This window comes from Lissotriton vulgaris, chromosome 12, assembly GCF_964263255.1.
Source record: "Lissotriton vulgaris chromosome 12, aLisVul1.2, whole genome shotgun sequence".
In the NCBI taxonomy this organism is placed as follows: Eukaryota; Metazoa; Chordata; class Amphibia; order Caudata; family Salamandridae; genus Lissotriton; species Lissotriton vulgaris.
The window spans coordinates 387,130,391-387,145,504 of NC_141700.1; positions in this window are offsets into that span (position 1 = coordinate 387,130,391).

The window sequence follows — 15,114 nt, forward strand, 5'->3', positions numbered from 1 at the left end:
TACAGTTCGCGTAAAACGCGCAGTTGCCGAATACTACGCAATCTACAGCGTAGCGTATTTGTTTTTCTTCCTCGCGCTTAATATGCATTCTCGCGGGCGCGGTAATGACTTACTGTGATTCTGCGTTCGCCGACTCGATTTTCTATATTTATTTATTTATTTATTTAGGTTTCTTGTAAAGCGCTAACAATCATCCCAAAGGGATATCACGGCGCTAAGTTTGCTAGAGAACGGGAGCACTGGGCATCGTTGCTTGGTTTAGTCGAAGTGGGGCAAAAGGAGAGTTTTTAGTTTTTTCCTAAATGCCAGGTGGCATTCTGTGAGTCGGAGGGCCACAGGCAGTTCGTTCCACTTCTTTGCTGCGGCGTGGGAAAAGGCTCGTTCGCCCATCCTGGCTCTTTTTACCCGGGGGACGCTAGCTAGCGCCGAAAGTTGAGAGCGGAGGTTTCTAGTGGGAGTGTAGAAGTGAATCCTTTTTCTCAGAATGAGCGGTCCTGTCTGGTGCAGTGCTTTGTGAGTGATGCATAGCATTTTGAAAGTTGCTCTCTGTTTCATTGGCAGCCAGTGCAGATCACGCAGACAGTTTGAGGCCGAGTCGTATTTCCTTTTCATACAGATGGCCTTGGCTGCTGCGTTCTGCACCAATTGGAGTTTGGTAAATAGGTACTCCGCCATGCCAACGAACAAGGAGTTCCCATAGTAGGAGTATTCCATTCGCATGCGACACGAGGCTTGGAATCCGGCCGCATGATCCCGCGAGACTGTGCAAACGCGAATACGTCGTTCGGACGCGCTATCTTCCTTCCGGCGGCAGTGTTGGTAAGATTGCATTCCCGAACACGCAGAAATTACAATTAATCAATCAATCAATCATTTGTAAAGCGCACTACATACCCGCAAGGGTCTCAAGGCGCTGGGGAAGGCTCTACTGATCGAACAGCCAGGTCTTGAGTTTCCTCCTGAAGGTCAGAAGGTCTTGGGTCTGTCATATGCTCAGTGGGAGGGTGTTCCATGTCTTGGTGGCGAGGTGGGAGAAGGATCTCCCACCAGTGGTTGTTCTTCAGATGCCCGGGACGGTGGCGAGTGAGAGTTTGGCGGAGCGTAGCTGGCGGTTGGGGATGTAGAAGGAGAGCCATCTGTTGAGGTAGGCTGGGCCGGTCTTGTGGAGTGCCTTGTGTGTGTGGGTGAGGAGCTTGAAGGATATCCTCTTGTTGACGAGGAGCCAGTGCAGGTTTCTCAGGTTGGGGGTGATGTGGCCGTGGTGTGGTATGGCGAGGATCAGTCGTGCCAAGGCGTTTTGGATGCGTTGTAGTCGTTTGATGAGTTTGGTCGGGGCTCCCGCATAGAAGCTGTTTCTGTAGGCGAGTCTGCTGCTGACGAGGTCCTGGGTAACTGTCTTTCTTCTATCTGTCAGGATCCATCTGTAGATTTTGCGGAGCATGCGGAGGGTGTTGAAGCAGGAGGAGCAGACGGCGTTGACTTGCTTGGTCATTGAGAGCGTTGAGTCGAGGATGATTTCCAGGTTGCGTGCGTGGTCGGTGGGTGTTGGGGCTGCCCCCAGTGCCGTAGGCCACCAGGAGTCATCCCATGCTGAAGGGTTGGAGCCGAGGATGAGGACCTCCGTCTTGTCCAAGTTCTGCTTCAGACGGCTGATCTTCATCCAGTCGGCGACGGCCTTCATTCCTTCGTGGAGTTTGGCGTTGGCGGTGATGGGGTCATTGGCGAGGAAGAGGATCAGCTGAGTGTCGTCGGCATAGGAGATTATGTTGAGGTCGTACTGTCGGGCTACGTGTGCGAGCGGTGCCATGCAATCTGGCAAAGAATATATCTTGAGCATGAAAAAACCTTCTCGAAAATGATCATTTTGCTCAGAATAACTCCGCAGGTTGTGATTTGGCTGAAGTCTTTTGTGCAAGGAAACCTTTTTTCTACTCTTTTTTTCAAGAGGAAGGAAGTACCCCTGAGTCTCCAACTTCCTGTTCCTGTCCAGCAGGCTCCTCCCAGTGCGTTTTTCCATGTGCTGTTCACTTTCAATTGGATTTGGAGCTGGAAGGATCTCTTTTTGTGTATGTCTGCTGCATTATATCATTGGATTGGATTTATTGAGGACTTTTGGATTTGGATATTTTACAAGTAAGTTGAAGAATTGGTGTACATGTTTGTTTGATTGGGGCTTTTTTCTACCTACAGTTTTCGGGGCTTTTCATAATTTTTTTAAATTATTGTGGTGGTTGGCCTGTACTTTCAGTAGGGGCCAAGTTGTATTTCTTTGAAATTTCAGCCAGTAGGCCCAGAGGTACCCATGGATCCAACCATGTTTCTGTGGTGTCTGTTGAATTTCAAGTTAAACTTTTTAACATCATAGATGGCAATGGATTGAATTTCAAAATGTGGTTTTTGGAGTGGAATTTCAGTTTGTGGGTGTGTGTTAATTAAAGAAGGGCTTTTCAGCCAATAGGTAATCCTAGGAGTTCATATAGTGATATAGGTATTCTTGAGTTCATTGTATGTACTTTCTTGTTATTGTGGGTTTCCTGGCCATGTGGTGGCAGCCCTTTTGTGGGACTAGCCACTGTGCTTTTGCTATAAGCCTCCAAGCTTGTGGCCTACTCCGCCAGTAGGCCCAGAGGTACTACTCAGAGTCATCATCAGTCATCATGGGTGAATGAAAGTTAAACAACTGTTTTTGTGCTGTCTGTTGAATTTTAACAACATGTATGGCATGGATGGCTTTGGATTGAATTGCAAAATGTGGTTTTTTGGTGTGGAATTTCAGTTTTTGGATGTGTGTTAAATAAATAGGGCTTTTCTGCCAGTAGGTAACCTTAGTAGTTCAGCTCGCATAGTTTTGGTAACTGCACAGCGTGACAACGCAGACTTACAGTTTTTGTCTTCTTCGCACCCTCAATCTGCATGTTCGCCCGCGATAATGACTTTTTGTACAGTTTGAGATGCCGAACACACCGAATTTGCAATCTGGCGAACAATATCTCTTGAGCTGCATAAAACCTCTCGAAAATGATGATTTTGTTTATTTTGCTAAAAAAACTCGGTTGTCATTTGGTTGTAGTTTTTGGAGCATGGAGTAATGTTTCCTTTTTTAATTTTATTTTTAAAAGAGGAAGGAAGTTCTCCAGAGACTCCAACTTCTTGTTCCTGTCCTTTGTATGTACTTTCTTGTTATTATGAGTGGGCTGACCATGTGGGTGGAGGCCATTTTGGAAAGCCAAGCATTGTGCTTTTGCCATAGTTCTGCATTGTCTGTCTCCTCTTTAGTTTCATGTTGTTGTGGGTGGCCAGGCCATGTGATGGCAGCCATTTTGTTGGACCATCCACTGTGCTTTTGCCATAGGCCTCCACACTAGTGGCCAATTCTGCCAGTAGGCCCAGACTCCCAGAGGTACTCATCAGGGGTGCTTGAAGCAACTGTTTCTATGTTGTCTGTTGAATTTAAACATCATTTAGGGCATGGATGGCATTGGATTGAATTCCAAAATGTGGTTTTTGGGGTGTATTTTACTTTTTGGATGTGTGTTAATAAATGCTTTTGTTGCATGTGTGTATGTGTTGTTGTTGTGTAACTTTCCAACCTTTTTAGCCATGTGGATTTTCTTTTATATATTAAAGCTGTGTTGTGTAAAAGAACCTGTTTTTAATCTGATTCCATATTCATTGCTTTGACAAAGTGGTAACAACTCACTATAGAAAATGCTACACGGGAAGTAGTTTTATGTAAAAAAGTTTTATATATCAAATTTCATTTCATGGGGTACAGTTTTTTAAAAAAGCAATAAAGAATAATCAGCAATATACAAGTGGACAATACATATATAAATTGTTCTTTTGAATCCATTTGCGTTGTAGTCCACTCTTTTTTAAGTTATCACACAACGAAACTATGTCACTGTAACCAAGGATAACGTTGTATAGAACTTAATCAAACATAAAAAGAAGAAGCGATGTGGACTGATGTGTCGACGTTTTGGCCTTATTGTTGATTAATCCTCAATGCCATCCTAAGGACTTTCAATCTTTAATAAAGTTAGACCCCCTGAGTCTCCTAATGAACAGCTTCGTTTTTTTATGTTTGGTACGGTACCTCTTTTGCTTTTATGTAAACAGCGCCTGTCTGTTTTGTTTAAATTCGTATTGCACTAAGGTATTGGACAGTAGTATTGTTCGCCGTCCCAGTGCAAACTTTTATGAATGATTCCTTTGGCGTGGCTCAGTCACACAAATTATTCTCGTGTGACTGAGCCACGCCACTGGTTCCACTTCCACTACATTTGTATTTGTGTTCTTTGCTATTCTTACTCTTCCTGAGTGTACACAGTACACTAGTAGTTATTCAAATTAAATCAAAACAAATTCCACGTTTGACTGATGTTCTTCTGGCTTTTTTGCTTTTAGGTGCACAAAAGACTGAGGAGGAGGTATCTTTCATCATCGCCCGTTGTAGCAGACGTCCTGCTGTTGTACGCGACTTGACGTGTGGTGTCACCTGACCAGACATCTCTGCAACTTGTGCAACTGAGTGCTGCTGACATCTGAAGAAGATGGGCCCAAAGAAAGCAGGTACCAGTTCCTCTAAGACCAAGAAAGTTGCTGAGAAGAAGGAACATCAGAAGAAGGAAGTGACACTTAAGTCTGGTGTTGACCCCAAAACCTTTTTTGGGAAACCAAAAATTACGCCTGCAGCAACCCAGGCCCTAGCAGATGAGTGTGGAAGAGGTAGCCAACCTAATAGTAGAAAGGAGTGATGCTGAGCCTAACCTAAACTTATCGCTTTCTCAAAGTAGTACACAATCAGCGCAGGAGGGAACACAGCAGATAAGTGGTGAACACCAACAGCCGCAACCACCGCCCGCAATAGTAGTTGTTGTTCCTCCCGAAGTAGGGACAGTTCAGGAAATTGAGCCTCATGCAGAGGAAGAAGAAGAGGAAGCCACTCATTCAGGAGATCCATTGTCTTCCAAAGCCCCAGAATGGTAAAGGAGGGTTAGTCCGTCAAGTTCTTCGCCAAGCATCCCTTCTGATGATCTAGATCTCACTTGGGAGCCACAACAATCTGACCATGAGAGGGGGACACATTCCAAGAACAGGCTAGGGAAAAGGAAGGTTCCAGAAAGCCTTAGACTTATGGAGGTTGATGTAGAACAGCCGGGTAATGATGATGATGAGCCAGTCATCACGAACATCACTCCCTGCCTCGAGGACATGGAGACCAACATTATTACCCTATCCAGATTGGCTGCGACTAGTAGTGATGTAGCACGCATACCTCCCACACAGGTAACACCAACACGACCTCCAGCTTCCATATTTACATTAGCAAAGGGACGGCAGCGTCCTACATCCAGCACAAGCACCACCTCAGCAGAAATAGGTAGTGGTACTGCACAGCCACAGAGTCAAATTCAGCACACACCCTCCAGTTCATCCGGCATTGGAAGTGGCACCTCCAACAGGAGACAAAAGTTAAGCTCCCCAGTGTGGGACTTCTTTATGGTTAGCGAAAAGGAGGAGAACATTGCTATATGCTCCATTTGTCATACTTCTGTTAGTCGTGGTGAGCTTGGTACAAACTATGGTACCGGAGGCCATATGAACCATCTGAAAAAACACCACGCAATCAACAGGGAGGACCACCTTTGTCGCATAAAAACTGGAACCCGTGCTGTTGGTGGGGATAAACAAGTAGAAGGTCCATTCCCGGTGGAACAAGAAGAAGAAGAAGAGTGAGACATTCTCTCTGGTAGTGGTACACAAAGTAGCCCTGTCCCCAGCACTGCAGTGGTACCGCCCACCTCCTCAGCACCAGCAACATCTCAGTGGCACAAGAGTAAGAGTCAGCCTGAGACACCAAGGAGTACTGCAATGCATAAAAGTGCTGTGTAGAGCTGATCAGAAAGGAATACCACACAGCCTACCATTCTTAGCATGTTTACTGGGCAGGAGGGATAGTATGAACACAACCACCCAATATCACGCTTGTACAATGCAAAGCTGGCTTAAATGTTAGCACTGGACCTTCTCCCTTTTTCTTTTGTTGAAGGGGTGGGTTTTCTGGAATTTGTGACAACCATCTGCCCAAAATGGAAGGTTCCAGCCGCTACTATTTTGCCAGAGTTGCTGTTCCAGCACTACATCAGGTTGTGCTGGAATTGCTTGGAAAAGCCTTAAAACAGAGTGGTGTTCAGAGTATCCACCAGACAACAGACATGTGGACCAGTTGCCAAGCCACTGATTACATGGGCATCACTGCACACCGGATCTCTTTTTGGGGTGTTAGAGAAAAGATATTTGCAGGTGTAGACATTGCTGAGATTTTCAATGACACTCGCAAACATGCAACTGTAGCCATGTTTGCTATGGAGAAATCTCATACTGCTGCAAACATTATGGATGAGTTTAACAGCAAGGTCTTTGAATGGCTGCAACCAAGAGGGCTTAACATTGGTTTTGTTGCCACGGACGATGGCAGTAATGTAGTTAAGGCCATGAAAGTTGGTGGTTATTTCAGGGTCCCGTGTTTGGCACACTGCAGTAACGATGTTCAAGACTTTCTGATAAATGAAAGCAAAGTCAGCAACTTACTGACCACCTGCTGAAGAATATGCACACATTTCAACCATTCTTTTAAAGCCAATGAAGAAGCTGAGGGTCATTCAACGTGAGCATAAAATGCCAGTCAGAGCACTCATTCAGGAGGTGCCAACATGTTGGAACTCAACATAATACATGCTTGATCGTCTGTTTGAGCAGTACATACCACTTAATGCTTATGTCATGACAAGAAGATTAGGGGATCCTACTGTGAAAGCAATGACCAATGAGATGGGCCAATGGGACCTCGTTAAATGCCTGACAGAGATGCTATTTCCTTTTGAGGTCTTCACACGTGAAGTCGGCAGGGAGGACTGTACTATGGGCCAAGCTGTCCTATTGTTGTACATGCTAGAGCAACAGCTGAAGGAGGTGTCTGAAATGTACGATGGTGTGGATGACAAAGTAGACGCATGTTATTTGGCGGACACTTTAGCCGCTCCCTTATCTGCAAATACAAGGATTCAAATTAAGAGTGTGTCACATCGACATTACATTACTGCTACAATTTTGGATTCACTGTACAATTTTTTTCTGACCAGTAATGCGGTAATTCCTTTTTCAGAAGTGGATGTTGCCAAGTACAAAACTTTGATAGCTGAGGAAGCCACTGATTTAGAAAATGAACGGCTCTTAATTAGAGGCCTGCCATCCCAGGACAGAGCAAGTACTACAGGGCATCTAGGGTCAAGTTCTACTTCAGAACATGAGAGCAGTACGTTCTCCTCCCAGCAGTCACCTACACTACCAATAATAACATCAAAAACAGAACCAACAGGATCATCGGCCACATCAAACAAAATGGTAACTGATTGGTTTCTATGGAAAGGGGTGGGTAATTCCATTGCTGATGCAAAGTCAAAAGAGGCCAAGCAAATCGGAGCACCCCTGAACATTGAGCTGATGGTCCAGGCCTATCTGGATGACACAACAGAAAACCTTTGAATTTGCCTGCGAGGATTGGGATTTCCTTTGTGAGCACCGACGACTTGCCGGACCCGCTGCCCGGGTCCCGCTGCGTGGAAGGACTCCGTGAGGGGCATCGATGGGGAGCCCTTTTGCCAAGAACACCTTCTGGACACCGGCGGGGCTGCGAGCTGCCTAGCAGGGACTCCAGTCACCAGGAGTCCCTGCGTGCAACACCTGTGGCCGCTCTCCCTGCCGGCACCGCCCCTGTCAAGTGGAGTTAAAACCCAGCATCTCCCTTGTACAGCGGGAAACCTTTGAATTTGCCTGCGAGGATTGGGATTTCCTTTGTGAGCACCGACGACTTGCCGGACCCGCTGCACGGGTCCCGCTGCGTGGAAGGACTCCGTGAGGGGCATCGAGGGGGAGCCCTTTTGCCAAGAACACCTTCTGGACACCGGCGGGGCTGCGAGCTGCCTAGCAGGGACTCCAGTGACCAGGAGTCCCTGCGTGCAACACCTGTGGCCGCTCTCCCTGCCGGCACCGCCCCTGTCAAGTGGAGTTAAAACCCAGCGTCTCCCTTGTACAGCGGGAAACCTTTGAATTTGCCTGCGAGGATTGGGATTTCCTTTGTGAGCACCGACGAATTGCTGGACCTGCTGCGCGGGTCCCACTGCGTGGAAGGACTCCGTGAGGGGCATCGAGGGGGAGCCCTTTTGCCAAGAACACCTTCTGGACACCGGAGGGGCTGCGAGCTGCCTAGCAGGGACTCCAGTGACCAGGAGTCCCTGAGTGCAACACCTGTGGCCGCTCTCCCTGCCGGCACCGCCCCTGTCAAGTGGAGTTAAAACCCAGCGTTTCCCTTGTACAGCGGGAAACCTTTGAATTTGCCTGCGAGGATTGGGATTTCCTTTGTGAGCACCGACGACTTGCCGGACCCGCTGCACGGGTCCCGCTGCGTGGAAGGACTCCGTGAGGGGCATCGAGGGGGAGCCCTTTTGCCAAGAACACCTTCTGGACACCGGCGGGGCTGCGAGCTGCCTAGCAGGGACTCCAGTGACCAGGAGTCCCTGCGTGCAACACCTGTGGCCGCTCTCCCTGCCGGCACCGCCCCTGTCAAGTGGAGTTAAAACCCAGCGTCTCCCTTGTACAGCGGGAAACCTTTGAATTTGCCTGCGAGGATTGGGATTTCCTTTGTGAGCACCGACGACTTGCCGGACCCGCTGCACGGGTCCCGCTGCGTGGAAGGACTCCGTGAGGGGCATCGAGGGGGAGCCCTTTTGCCAAGAACACCTTCTGGACACCGGCGGGGCTGCGAGCTGCCTAGCAGGGACTCCAGTGACCAGGAGTCCCTGCGTGCAACACCTGTGGCCGCTCTCCCTGCCGGCACCGCCCCTGTCAAGTGGAGTTAAAACCCAGCGTCTCCCTTGTACAGCGGGAAACCTTTGAATTTGCCTGCGAGGATTGGGATTTCCTTTGTGAGCACCGACGACTTGCCGGACCCGCTGCACGGGTCCCGCTGCGTGGAAGGACTCCGTGAGGGGCTTCGAGGGGGAGCCCTTTTGCCAAGGACACCTTCTGGACACCGGCGGGGCTGCGAGCTGCCTAGCAGGGACTCCAGTGACCAGGAGTCCCTGCGTGCAACACCTGTGGCCGCTCTCCCTGCCGGCACCGCCCCTGTCAAGTGGAGTTAAAACCCAGCGTCTCCCTTGTACAGTGGGAAACCTTTGAATTTGCCTGCGAGGATTGGGATTTCCTTTGTGAGCACCGACGAATTGCTGGACCCGCTGCGCGGGTCCCGCTGCGTGGAAAGACTCCGTGAGGGGCATCGAGGGGGAGCCCTTTTGCCAAGAACACCTTCTGGACACCGGCGGGGCTGCAAGCTGCCTAGCAGGGACTCGAGTGACCAGGAGTCCCTGCGTGCAACACCTGTGGCCGCTCTCCCTGCCGGCACCGCCCCTGTCAAGTGGAGTTAAAACCCAGCGTCTCCCTTGTACAGCGGGAAACCTTTGAATTTGCCTGCGAGGATTGGGATTTCCTTTGTGTGCACCGACGACTTGCCGGACCCGCTGCACGGGTCCTGCTGCGTGGAAGGACTCCGTGAGGGGCATCGAGGGGGAGCCCTTTTGCCAAGAACACCTTGTGGACACCGGCGGGGCTGCGAGCTGCCTAGCAGGGACTCCAGTGACCAGGAGTCCCTGCGTGCAACACCTGTGGCCGCTCTCCCTGCCGGCACCGCCCCTGTCAAGTGGAGTTAAAACCCAGCGTCTCCCTTGTACAGCAGGAAACCTTTGAATTTGCCTGCGAAGATTGGGATTTCCTTTGTGAGCACCGACGACTTGCCGGACCCGCTTCGCGGGTCCCGCTGCGTGGAAGGACTCCGTGAAGGGCATCGAGGGGGAGCCCTTTTGCCAAGAACACCTTCTGGACACCGGCGGGGCTGCGAGCTGCCTAGCAGGGACTCCAGTGACCAGGAGTCCCTGCGTGCAACACCTGTGGCCGCTCTCCCTGCCGGCACCGCCCCCTGCCCTCCCCTATTTCCACAGGGTGGAGTACCCGCTGCGCGGGAGCTCGCTGGAGCGACCGGGGCGAAGACCGGGCAAAGAGCGGGCCGTTTGAGGCCGTTCGAGTATGGCAGAGTCCGGCCTAGGCCCACCCCCCCTGGCCGATTGGAGGACCTCAAGGTAGGCGGCGGGCATTACACTTATATCTCCTGCCCTTTAGTGTTGCAAAGACAGCCTAAAACTTTTGTAAGACTTTCTTATCCGTGCCCCTCGCAATGCCGCTACGGTCAGGCAAAGAACGACACAACAGAGGTTTTCATGGAGCAAAGCCCATTGGTGTCTTGGCATGGGAAAAGAAGCCAATGGCCAGTGCTCAGCAGGCTGGCAATAAAGTATCTGGCTTGCACTGTCACAAGTATCTCTTCTGAGCATGTTTTCAGTGCTGCTGGTGCCATTGTAACTGTGAAAAGGACCAGTCTCTCGCCCAAAAGTGTGGAGAGGTTAACCATAATCAAAATAAATCAGCACTTCATACCATCGGAGCGCAAAATACGTGAATCACAGCAGGAAGAGGAGAGTGACTCCCAAGACATAAGAAGTGGGTTATATGACCTACTTCTGTCCGAACCACCAGAGTTTGAGGACGAGCTCCTCTTCCCTGACAACTAGGCTTTCAAATTGTTACTTTCTTCCTTCATTTGTGTGTGTATCCATCTTTCTGGTTCAAATCAAATCACAACAAATCCATCACCACCGTCTCCTATATTTATTTACCTATTAGAGTTGCACATCTGTGCATTTAACTGTCCACTTCACTCCTCAGAGTCCTGCTCCATCTTCCTGACTTGCCCTGAATACATTCCCATCAAGCCAGACATTGGATGGAGATGGAGAATAGTACAATAAATGTTGCGTCTAACAGTCCCTCCATAAGAAGTGAAGCCTACGTGACTATAGCTATCTTCTGTTTTGTTTCCGAGCCGAAACTCATCACTGTCCTAAGGCTACCGCCTCTGTCTGCAGGCATCCAACAACTCTTCACTGTCAGAACTTGAGAAGGCATCCAAAAGTAAACTTATCACTGTCAGAAGGCTCGGCATCTGAACTGATCTGACAGCCAAAGAAAAGGGCAAGACAGGTATGATTAATGAATGATGCCATGCATTGCATGGGATGCTTGCTGACTCTGAGCGAATTTGCATGAAGTCGAACTACACTAGTTAATCTACAAAGTAAAAGTGACTCATGTGACAGTCAATGTTTCCTTGTTGTTTAATAACCACATTGTACTCCTACTACTGCAGGTGCAGTCTGGACTTAATCGGAGTCACTCACTATAGACTGAGTTGGTGTTGGACAACACGTACACGTACCACACCATGATGATGATGACCATACTATCTTTGCACGCAGTCAGTCAGTTGGATCGGAGATGATTGATGGAATAACTGCGTTTCATGAACTGGCATAAAAGGTAAACACAACAATTCAACAAGAACCACAGCATACCTAGGCTACATGTCCGTGTAGTGGTGGAGTTGAATAGTGGTATGACTGAAAGTGGGCATTGTTCTGTGCTGGCTCTTGTCCTGTTGTTGTTGTAGCTTAATTCTGTGTAAATACTCGAGTAGACATGATGTATCCAAGCCACCTCATTCTGAAAGTGTTCTCGTTCAAGAGTCTTGTCTTCTTGCACTACACCGTAATTGATGCTTTTTTAAATTCATTTTTTTTTCAATATCCCTTTTGTTTTCCATCTACACTTACAGGCCGGCCTTTACCCAGTGCTAATATACTGGGAGCAACAACTCACACTTTCCTTACCAATCCACATCCGGCAGACAGTGGCATCCAAGAATGATACACAGAGTGTCAATGGAAGGGAGGACCAAGATGAATGACGAGATGCAACTCCACAATTGAACCTGGATAATACAGTAACTTTAGTATCATATTCATCATTCGTCTTTTAAATAATTTGATTCCTTTTTTCTCATTACGACTGTGTGTTGTTGTATTGTTGTTTGATTGCTAATTGATCCCTACAACTATTTTTTAATTTTCTTTGCTAGCTTTACCGATATAGCAGGTAATTTGGGTCTTTCTGAGGGCATACAGGCAAGGCAAATTTCATATAATACTGCTGCCCTGTACTGTCTAATTGTGTAGTAGTAGTTAGTAAGTAATACTCATTAACCATCAAGTTATCTTCATCATGCATGCATTTCCTTTTTCTCCCTTTATTGATTTATTGGATAGTGGATCATCGTTGTCTTCAAAGATTGTGTTTTACTTTTGTTGTGTCCATGCGTACTTTTTTTCTTTGTCAAACCTTTCCTCAAACCCCCTTCCCATCCATTCATCAAACCCTAACCCTCTTCCCCCGGGCTGTGTGATTTATATTGAGATGCGATGTGACTACATTAAATGTACACCAACAATTGATCACACGCTTGCTGGGGCAGATGTGGTGAAAGCAACACTAATTCAATTTCAAGGCAGGGCGAGGATCTTCTTCTGCTTGCCCACCCATGCTCAATCTATGTACAAGCCAATAGTTTTTCCAAAAGGACCCACCTAATACATCATAATTAATTGACGGCATTGATTGGATTCATCATCAAATTCAACATCCTACCACACAGCAGTAAAGTTTACGAATAACGATTGTGTTAAGTCCCTTGCTCGACACAACTACAGTTTATTATAACTTCTTAACTTCTTGTACTAGGCTGTCCCCGCCAACATTATGTTTTGTTTTTCTTTAGCAGTTGCAATATTGTTTGTTTGGTGGTCTTCTTCTGTACCTAAGGCAGACCCAAGAGACCTCAAGAACTTCCGGCTCATCTCTTTGCTCCCCTACCCCGCCAATGTCATCGAGAAAACCGTTAACAGACAGCTAACTTAATACCTCAAAGAAAACAAAATCCTGGACCCTTCCCAGTCAGGGTTCTGTAGCAACCTCAGCACCGTGTCTGCCCTCAACGCTGCCACCGACGACATCAGGACCCTGCTGGATAACGGCGAGACAGCAGCATTCATCCTCCTCGACCTCTCTACCGCCTTCGACACCGTCTGCCACCGGAAACTACACGCACGCCTCAGTGATCCGAGACAAGGCTCTGGATCGGACCACCTCCTTCCTCTCCGGCAGAACCCAGAGCGTCCACCTCCCCCCATTCTGTCCCAAAGCCTCCAAGATCATCTGCGGCATACCCCTGGGATCCTCCCTCAGCCTGACGCTGTTCAACATTTACATGGCCCTGCTCGCACATGTAGCCCGACATCACAACCTGAACATAATCTCCTACGCCGACAACACGCAGCTGATCCTCTCCCTCACCAAGGACCCCATCACTGCCAAAGCCAACCTCCATGAAGAAATAAAGGCCGTCACCGACTGGATAAAGACCAGCCGTCTGAAGCTGAACTCGGACAAGACGGAGGTCCTCATCCTCGGCTCCAACTCTTCAGCCTGGGACGACTCCTGGTGACCGACGGCACTGGGGGCAGCCCCGACACCCACCGATCATGGCCGCTACCTGGGAATCATCCTTGACTCAATGCTCTCAATGACCAAGCAGTCAACACCGTCTCCTCCTCCTGCTTCAACACCCTCCGCATGCTCCGCAAGATCTACAGATGGATTCCGACAGATACAAGAAAGACAGTCACCCAGGCCTTCAGCATCAGGCTCGACTACGGAAATGCCCTCTACGCCGGAGCTCCAACTAAGCTTATCAAACGACTACAACGCATCCAAAACACCTCGGCACGACTGATCCTCGACGTACCACGCCACAGCCACATCACCCCCCCACCTGAGAAACTTGCACTGGCTCCCCGTCAACAGGAATATATCCTTCAAGCTCCTCACCCACGCACACAAGGCACTCCACAAGACCGGCCCAGCCTACCTCAACAGACGGCTCTCCTTCTACATCCCCAAACGCCAGCTACACTCCACCGACCTCTCACTTGCCACCTTGCTGCGCATCTGAAGAACAACTACCGGTGGGAGATCCTTCTCCCACCTCCCCATCAAGTCATGGAATACCCTCCCACTGAGCCTACGACAGACCCAAGACCTGCTGACCTTCAGGAAGATACTCAGACCTGGCTGTTCGATCAGTAGCGCCCCCCCCCCCAGCGCCTTGAGACTCTTGCGGGTATGTAGTGCATTTTACAAATGATTGATTGATTGATTGATACTGTACTTTACTTCATTTTACTACTACTCCTACAGTCTCTCTCAGGCAAGTGACTGTCTTTTTTTTTGTTGCAAATGCTAGTGCCAATGTCTACTACTACCACAACCATGGCATCATCTCCATTCTCTTGGGAAACCATGCAGCCATTGCTGTGCCGAACTTAATCATCATCAATCACAGGTAAGATAAGTTTGCTGAGAGGTATAATGGACTACATGGAGTGACTAACAGTACTACTAGGACAAATATAACTCAGCGAGGGGTACCGCATCTATCTGTTTGCGTGTTACAAAATTGTCAGATTATTTAAATCCAACAGAGGCTGCTGCCCTGCAGCAGCAAGGAAACCATGTGACATAAATACATTTTTAAACCACAAAACATTAACATTGTATGTGTAAGTATAAATAAATAAAATGTGCTTCCCTAACAAAAATAAACTATCCCACACCTGACCCACCACTCTCCCTAACCGCAACCAATGTCCAAATCAAAAAAAGTCCCCAAAAAGCCCAGAAAGTCAGAAACCCCAACACCCAATTCCCACCCTCCAACAAAAGTAATAAAAAAGGGGCAATTTAACTGGGTCCTTCTACATTTGGTGGGATTTTAGGTGTTTGTTCGCCATGATCTTAACTCGCTCCTCTAACTGCTCCTCTAGCTCTGCTAGAATTTGGCGACAAAATGGCCTGCACTTCCATTTGCATCCATGGGGGGGGGGCAGCAGTGCTTGAAAATGTGCAGCCGTTGGTGGCTGCCTGACTGCGGTGCCGTATCATTGGAGGCGGGCCTTGCTGTGGCCCAGGGCATTGGAAGAGGCTGCTGCCGCCTCCTCCTCCTCCTCCTCTGCCTGAGCCACCAGCCAGCGGTATTCTTCGCAGATGGCC